At 48.0% G+C, this 9,499-nt stretch overlaps 1 pseudogene; it reads right to left on the bottom strand.

Moving 5' to 3' along the window:
* Nucleotides 1-1,036: 1,036 nt before the first annotated feature.
* On the bottom strand, nucleotides 1,037-3,511 carry LOC103633953 (uncharacterized; annotated as a pseudogene).
* Between the last annotated feature and the right edge of the window lie 5,988 nt (nucleotides 3,512-9,499).

Here is a 9,499-nt window from a genome sequence, read left to right as displayed (position 1 = left end):
GTTCTACAAAGACATCAAATCTTCACATAGCAGTTTCATAAAGCCATCAAGTTCGCACACAACAGTTTCACATAGCCAACAAGTTCGCACACAAAAGTTTCACAAAGACAGGTTCACACAATCAGTTCAACACAGAGATCTAAGTTCACATATAAGTTGTTTCACTTCCTTAGCTGCATCATAAGCCACCTCTTCCTTCTTTCCATTGGGAGTGCCATCATCGACTCAAACTTGCGTGCATTAGAGGTGAGGATGTCATAAAGCTCAAGTTCTGTGTCTTCATCAAGTCCTTCAACCTCTTGTAATGCGGCGAGAACTTCGGCGGAAGAGGGTAGCTTTGGACCATCATCTTTCAATGCAGATGTTATGACCTACTATAAGCAGAAAAATTGCAAGCTTTTCTTCTACCGACACATTTAAGGTATCCTGTAGGCCACTCTTTTTCCGTAAGATGGCACTCAAGTCACTAAAAGATCTCTTAGGCGCAAACTGTCATAGCAATAGACATTTGAACCCTGGTACATATTACGTAGCATTTGTTTTCTGGACTCGACATTTCTCTCTTGAACTTCGTTAGCATCTACGATGTGTCTAGGTCTCCTCCGTTGATACCGGTTTGCAATAATAGCCATAATAGACACAGCTAATACAACAACTCTCTTTCGCTTCTTTCTCTTCCTTTTAATTTCCTCCTCGTTAGTATATTGAGTTGATATCTAGAACAAGTAATTTATATGCAATTAGACATGCTAGTTGAAAGCAAAATGCTCTACTCAAGAATAAAAACACTACTAGTAGGAGCACAAGGTGGAATAGGAGAAGTACCGATGTAGCCATGGAGATTGAAGGATTTGTTCGAGGTAGCTAGATGAAACTTGAGGCGGCAAATCCCAAAACAGCGAGCTGTTTTAGCACTCCTGCAAATGATTTGTTGGAAACATTACTTAACACACAAAAGAAGAAGAAAAAGAAGATATCAGAACACAGACAAGTAAAAAAACTGAAACTCAACAGGTTGAATATGATAAACTGTACATCAATCAGATGCCTACACAATGAATCGCCACAAGTCAGATAGTTACATCTGATGAAAATACTGTACAACAGGATGGGAATTCTCCCTTCACCTACAGACCTACATCATTGTTGATAACAAGACGTGGGTTCTGACTTCTGACGGACCTATTGCGATGCTGGCCAACACAATCTCGGCAGCGCGCCTGTTCGTCCAGCCTACGACAAGCAATGCTCGTCGTTCCACGTCGCTGTCGCTTTTGGCAAACAGGATCGTCGTTGCTGATAATAACTTCTCTTGTGTCTCAATTAGTGTGAAAGCAATATGTGGGGGAAAGAGAACTGATGGGACTATATTTGTGCACTTTACTCCCCTGATATGCCCTGGAAATTCTTGCTCCTGAATTCTGATGCATCAAATCTATTCTAGTCATAATGCTACTAGACCGGATGACTCAATTAGACAGACAAGTAGTATACCAACCATCACCTGGCTGTTAAATTCTACCCCGACCAATTGGCTGTTGTCAAGTTCTGTAGCAAATTGTTATTCTTGACCACATATGAATTTCACCTGGCTTAGGCTAGAATGTACTTTGTCTACTGCTGCAGAGAAACAACAGAGAAACAGCAGTAGACCATCCTGATCTTGAGCGACTGGATACCGGATCTTCTTCTGCTGCTCGTTACTTTTAGAATTTAGAAGGGATGCATAGAAGGGATACCGGATCTTGAGCAACTGGAGGCGGTCCTTGGTAGCCTCGTCGTACTCCTCGAGCAGCTTGGCGAGGTCGTCGTCGCAGGTGACGGAGATGAAGTAGGCGACACGGGAGCCGTAGCCGAACTCGCCAATGATGCGCGCCCACGCTAGGCACGCCACGCTGGGCGCCGCCACGAACAGGAAGAACACCGGGTGCAGGTCGCGGGGCAGCGTGAGCGGCGAGCGATGCCGCGAGCAGGGAGCGGGGCGGCTAACCCTAGCCACTTTCTGACGCTTTCCGATGGGTGATGGTCTGAAATGAGTCAAGGCTAAATTTCCAGGGACGAGAAATGGGCTGAAATGGCCAATTCAATTCTAAGGGGATCCAAACAGGCCCAGACATGGAATTTGATTCAATTTGGACTAATTCTAGGGAACCAAACGGGCTGCTATTTTATTTGGCCCATTTGCTCCCACGCCTGTCAACCCATTGTATTTTACTGCCTGCTCATGGACACGCAAACAACAGCCCTGCAAAACATAGGTTAGGATTGACCGATTGAATCGCTAGCCCCTCTCGCCCCAGCCTCCCACGCCGCAGCACGCAGGCGCCGTCGGCCTCGGCGGCTGGCCTGCAGGCGGTTGCTCGAAGACTGATGGCGCTCGATCGGAGAGCAGGCCAGGTACTCCATTAGGCTGGCAGCTTGGCAAGGCGCTGGTGCCCATTATTGACGCTGAGCCACATAGGACAGAGGGAGGCAATCAGGCAGGCAAGGCGGCGTCGGTGGCCGCCTGGCCGGTGCGTGTCATGTCCCGTGGTCGCCGTCGACGAGGAACGGGACGTGAGACATGATGAAGACTCGCCTTGCCGCTCCTTCACCAGGAAGACGACTGCAACTGTGTTCTCAACACAATATTTTCTCTGTTGTCTGTCTCCTTAATCAGTTGTTGCTTTTGTAACCTAGACATGGGCCTTGAACTGGGCTACTTCAGACAAGTGGGCCAGATGTTACATTACCGCCTCGTCGAAATGTTGCTTGTCCCCAAGCAACAACATGTCATGTAATGTAGACCAAATGCCTGGATCCCAAGGTCTAATTATCCAAAGGATAAGCACGCCAAGAGCAACCGTACATAGGATCATATCACCACTAAATGCCAGTTTATCACTATGCACCCTCAAACCATCACACCCATGCAGTGATCTTTCCTCAACCATATCAATAAAGATATAATCCTGTGGCTGCAAATTTCTAAGTTGTGTCTCAGCTCTGAGGATGTCATTAGTTTGCATATTGGGTTTCCAGGTAGGATTCTTTATCAATACACCAAGTTGATATCGATGCAAATGGTCTTGTTCCACGATATTTTGTGCAGCAGAGGGAGTTGCGACAAAATCATTCCCATGACGGGAATCATGACTCAATAGTCTTGTCATGCAGGATATTTCTGTGTCCTTTGCTTTATCTGCTTTGAATGTTGCACTGCGATGACAATTGTTCATGTCCAATGAAGTATCCAAGGTTGAAGTGCTAGAGGGGTTGCTCGAACATGTAGCTACACCCCACAAATGTTCATCGGCCTTCTGGTCATTTGGTCTAGAAGCATCCCACATGTCTCCATTGCAGAGTTCTAAGAGCGGGTGAGACATATCGTTCTTCCTGGGGATCCCACAAGGTTGGTCCTGATGCACAGCATCATGCTTCTTCTTTGCGGTGGCCTGAGAGTGCACAATTCCTTTGGCCTACCCAACATTAGTCAGATCATCATACTTGGGAGCAGAGACTGCAACGTCATTGAATAAGTTCATTGGGACGAAGTCATAGGGCGTCCTCTTGGCAGCTAAGTAATATGCATCTGGTGCTAGCTGATCCAACAAATCATGATGCCCATATTCCTCATCCCAAATCACATCCCCAAGTGGCATTTCATCGAATGCTGAATAATCAGAACCATCAGAGAACAGGGCAATTTCTTCCTCGCTGCTGTTTAGAGGCATTTCATCAAATACGGTATGGGCCATACCTCCAACACCCTGTGCACCGAGTTGTAGACTGACCATCTCCGCAAGGGCTGCCCCGTGTGCTTCACTCCGCTGCAGCAAACGCTGGGTGCCAACTCTGACCGCACTGTGCGCGTCACCCCCGATGTCATAGCTTAGCACGACGGTATGATCTCGTGCGGACGCGACGGTCTCAGTCTCCTTGAGGCGCTTGGCGGTGCAGCCGAAGGGGAGAGCGCTGCTATCCAGAATGCTCTTGATGTCGTAGCGACTCATGTCAAATTTGGTGAAGGCGTTGAGGCCACGGACCTTGATTGTTGCAATATCGTATGCCTCCGCTTCCTCCTCCTTTGTGCTGAAGGCGCCCAAGGAGAGATCCTCCAGAGTCGAGCAGGTGTGGTGTAGATCCGTTGTGCTGCCGCCTAGCGCCACCAAGAGAACCGACTCCAGATGCAACTGCACCAGATCCGATTCGCCGCCGCCTCCTCACTGGAAACGAGATGTCGTGCTCCCACCGCCGAAGATCACCGAGAATCCGATACCATTTGTCATGTCCCGTGGCCGCCGTCGACGAGGAACGGGACGTGAGACATGATGAAGACTCGCCTTGTCGCTCCTTCACCAGGAAGACGACTGCAACTGTGTTCTCAACACAATATTTTCTCTGTTGTCTGTCTCCTCAATCAGTTGTTGCTTTTGTAACCTAGACATAGGCCTTGAACTGGGCTACTTTAGGTGGGCCAGATGTTACAGTGCGCCGCGTGGATCAGGCACTCAGGCAGGCGTGGGACCTGAGCGCAAGCGCAACAGCAAAAGGCTTGGCAGAAAGGTATGCTAGCTTTTATAGTCCACTTAGCCTCTAATGCGTCAAGTAATTATTTTACTCTATGTGTTTGTTAAACCTAAAAAATATAGAGATATTGAATTTTAGGTCTGAAACAAAAAAAACATGAAGATGAAGAGTAATGCTACCACAAATTTTGATTCATGGGAGCATGATGCAAGGTTGCTGAGGGTCATTATTTCCGAACACAAAGTTTTATTTTCATAATATTGATCGTTATTGACGCAAAGAGGTGTATTTGTGTTACTTGGTTGTCTTTTCTTGGCTATATTCTATACAGTTCAATCCACTTCACTCATTGAATGCATAATTTCATATACAACCAACCGTACTTTTCTCTGAAGGTTGTAAACTTATTTTGGCATGCCAAATTTTCTGAAATATATGTGATTGTCCATGTGAATTAAGTGTTAATGTTGTCATAAAGTTATTCGGTGAGTAGTAATATTACTTACTCCAAAATCCGACTTCATAATTCTTTCTTACTATTAATTTATTCAAAATCACCAGTCTTCATTAGGGCTGCAATGGGCTATAAATTTTGCACTATAAGATTTATGGATCGAATCGGGTTAGGATCGGACTATATTTCTATTCATTTTTGAACTATAATTTATTTAGGGCCTTGACATTTTGTGAAGAATTATTTGGATCACGATCCATTACCATCCTTAGTCTTCATCTAGCGACGACACAATATAGCTACGAGGCTCCACAATGAACACAATGGCCCTGTTTGGCACAGCTTATTTTCAGCTTCTTCACAAATTTAAGCAGAAGTTCTGCCAAACAGCTAGCTTCTGCAGCAGCTTATCAGTTCAGCTGCTTCTCAGAATACACTAAAAGCAGCCAACAAGCAGAAGCTGCTTTTCACCAGCTTATCAGATAAGCTGCTTTTTCAACCAGCAGCACCTGTGCCAAACAAGGCCAATATAGCAACTGCCTTCGTCTCATCACCGGTCTGCCGCGGTCAGGGCAGCAGGCAATAACCAGGGCACATCGCGGGGACAAAAGGAAGCCACCCATATCGGATACTCGCGCGGTTGTGGCCCTAGGTTCGCAGAATTGCTCGCCGGAGCACTTCAAAATCGTGAAGCCCCCACGCGCCGTGGTCGACCAGTGCAGCGTTTCCAATGCCGGTGAAATCTCGCCCACACTTTCTGCCTTGGAGTCCTCTGCGCATAACGCTAACCCTTACCAACTATCGCCCGTCTCATGGCCATAGATTGCTCATTGGACTTCGGTACTGCGGCCGATCCGCCTCACACCGTGGCAAGGTGTTGTCGTCACTCTTCTAGCCGGTAAGAACACCACCGCCGCTTAGTTTAGCACCGACTTATGTTAGCCTCTTCTACTAGATTAACTCAAGAACAGATATATAATTCAGAGTTCGGGAAGGAAGAGGAGAAAGGCAGCTGGAGTTTGGTACTTGGTGACAAGAAGAAGCGTAATAGTTCTGTTACAGTCTGGGAGGAATACAGGTAGATCTAGACGTCAGAGGAGCTTAAGGTGGAAGATAATCAGGAGGAGTTGGTGTTCTGAATAATTCTTTGATAAACTTGCTCATCATCTTTATTGTGCCCTTATAATATTTTACTTTAGCTACCCGGGCTGGCATGGGTCATTTGGGCCGACAGTCCCTAACATTCTCCCCTTCTTAAAATTAGGCTTGCCTCAAGCCGATACATGACATCAATTCCACCGGGATCCCATTGCAAGTGCAAGATACTTCGCTGATTCTTAATCTTGAACCCCAGAAAAGAAGCGGCTAGTTGGAAAATCTCATCACATCTCTCTTGGTCATGACAGATTATAACAGCAGCATCTCTGAATATATCAACCTTTATAATAGCAGCATCCTTGGTTGTTTGCCTCTGCGCGTTATTGAAGTAGGCAGGGACAAAGACAATGGCATCATTGATCTTCTTGCCAAGGTATGCCTTGGCAGTATCCTTCATCTTGCCAAAAATCATGGCACTGATCTCCTCAAGGCTGAAGACCTTGTCACCAAAAACAACAAACTTACTTGCATATAAATTTCCAAGCATCATAGGTTGTTGGACTCTTCCAACATACAATTCCTTATCATTGAATATCTTCCCATTCAACTCTTGAACAGCCTGAGCAGCAACCTCTACATTTTCAAAAATAACAAATGCAAAACACCTAGAATTTCCAACATTATCCCGCATAACAACATCACTTGTTATGGTTCCATATTTTTCAAACATCTCCTTCAACTCATCATTAGTAACAGTATCAGACAGATTCTTCACATACACATTACTGAATTTGATACTGTTCCAGGCATTTTCCAGTCCTGCACACAAACAAAAAAATCCAATATACACTTTCTTGTCATTGAGAAGCATACCATAGAGTTTATCAATGGCCGACTGAGCAGATTCATCCATCTCAAACTGAACAAAACCATAGTCCCTTGATTATCCTGAAGAGTCTAAATCCAAGCAGCTCGACCTGACAATGATGTGATCTTGATCCAAGTCAGCAAGAATCTTGTTTAGTTGGCGATGGCAATTGTCTGCGACGCTATCCTGCTTCATCTGCTCTTCATTCAGACTTGTGCCTTGAAGTGTTTCCCTATGAAGGGCGGCCACAACACCCTGAATTGAAATCTTGAGCACAAGAGCATTACCAGGGACACCAACAGAAACAAGCAGCTCTCCATCCGGCTGAGCCATTTTCAATATGGCTGAAGGAGCAATCGTGATAGGCATGGAAATGTTGAAGCACAGCGCTAGCATGAAAGCGACGTACATCTGGTGCCTGCGGTCCTGCACCTCCATGGTGCATGCCAACTTTAGGCAGATGCCACCCAAGCACAGCTTATCGTCGTCCTTGTCAAGGTTGTCGTCGTCGTTGGGTTTGGTTGTCATGGTGCCCGTGATGTGCTTCTTCCGCTCCCTGTTAGCTTCCATAAGAGCCGCCTCCAGGAGCGCCTTGGCCTCTAGGCTGTTGGAACCCAGCAGCAGCTCGGGCGCGCAGGACGATAGAGTGACGACGTGGCTGGTGAGTGGGTGCCGGCGCCCGGTGCCGTAGTAGTCGGGGAGGCCGAGCTCGAGATCGTCGGGGTCCTTGCGAGCCGCTGCACTGACGCTAGGAGGGGCCTGGCGCCGTGGGTGTGCGCCGTAAACGATTTCGGGCATAGTTGTCGGAGTTGGAATGAGCGTCGAACACCTTGTGTGGCACGGTGTGGAAGACCTCATCCTCCTCGCAGTAGGCGCGCCCCAGAAGACGGTGATGGGCGAGGGGCTTCAGCAGCCAGTCGTCAAGCACGGGGGCCCTGCTGGCAGTGTCGCGGATGGTGGGGCTGCGGTGGCCCACCACGCTTCCGCTGTGCGTCAACTCGAACTCCTTGAGGGAGGCGAGGTCGCGGTGGGCAAAACAGGTGAGGCGGGCGAGCGCGGGAATGACGCCCGAGATCTCGTTGTGGAAGAAGGGAGCGTGGCCTTCCTCGGGGCGAGTGAAGGACGCAAGCGTGCCCGCGGGGACGGCGTCGAGCAGTGCGTCGGGGTCGGTGGAGGTGATGAGCACATTGACGGAGTCGTCCGCCGCTCCGGAGTTGGTGCGGTCCAGCGCGAGGTCGATGTTGGGCTCGTCGGTGGAGGCGTTTGGGAGGACGAATCTCTCGGGGTCGCCTGGCAGATTGATGGCGAACTCAGCGTTGGCAGCCGCGTCCTCGCCACCGAAGAATCCGCCCAATTGTCGGTGACGATGGATGGCGCCACGCAGTACTGCTCGAATGAGTACTCGCCTCTGTTGAAGCCCCCGCCCCAGTTGTCGGCGATGACTGCGGCCCCAACAACCACAGTCAGGGTCAGAACGGAGATGACCGGAGAGGCCTCCTGTGCGGTCAATAACTTGGAAAGACGACGCTCCCAACAAGCGTCGAAGTCGTCGAACAGCTAGCTGATAGCACCGAGGATGAGCTTCGTGTCGAGTGACATGTCGATGCGGTGAAGTTGAGGAAGACAGATCGAGGTAGAAACTCCGAGGATCGAACGAATCCGATAACAATTGTTAGCCTCTTCTACTAGATTAACTCAAGAACAGATATAGAATTCAGAGTTCGGGAAGGAAGAGGAGAAAGGCAGCTGGAGTTTGATACTTGGTGACAAGAAGAAGCGTAATAGTTCTGTTACAGTCTGGGAGGAATACAACTAGATCTAGACGTAGAGAAAACAGAGGAGCTTGAGGTGGAAGATAAACAGAAGGAGTTGGTGTTCTGAATAATTCTTTAATAAACTTCCTCGTCACCTTTATTGTGCCCTTATAATATTTTCCTTTAGCTACCTGGGCTGGCATGGGCCGTTTGGGCCGATAGTCCCTAACAACTTAGCTTCAGATTATCTGATTGGGGAGAGAATTGGTCGTGCGTCGGTGATGCTTCGCCGCGAAGAAGGCTGGCGCCGCCGTGAGTGCGTCGGTGCAAGAGAGGGTAGATGTCCACCGTTGGATCGTGATGAACGGCTGGGAATAGATCTTGCATTGCAGTTCATGGGCGCAGTGGATTTGTCACACCCGGGTTTTAGGTGCACCAAGATCCGGGCGCAAAATAATCACCAAGTATGCTGGGACCAAGTCTCACACATATGATGACTCATGTCACAGAAACAAATATCACATCTTTACTATATAATATGAGTTCTGTATAAAATAAATAAATAATTACATCATAAGGAGACAACAATTCAGCCACCCAAAATTGACTGGGAGACGACGGCCTAGACCACTCACGAACTCATCACAACATCCTCCATGCGCCTCATCCCGCGGTACCTGTTCTTGACCTATGGGGGTTTGTGAGATAGCAAAGGTGAGCTCACATACGTTCATCAGTTCATCGCTCAACAAGTTGTGTGGAATAATGTGCATGAACTCGCCAAAGGTGGGAGCTCATGTGAAGTGTAAGGCTTAC

Source organism: Zea mays, chromosome 7 (genome assembly GCF_902167145.1).
Source record: "Zea mays cultivar B73 chromosome 7, Zm-B73-REFERENCE-NAM-5.0, whole genome shotgun sequence".
Lineage (NCBI taxonomy): Eukaryota > Viridiplantae > Streptophyta > Magnoliopsida > Poales > Poaceae > Zea > Zea mays.
Note: the sequence above shows the minus strand (reverse complement) of the source record. Positions and strands in the feature narration are given on the sequence as shown.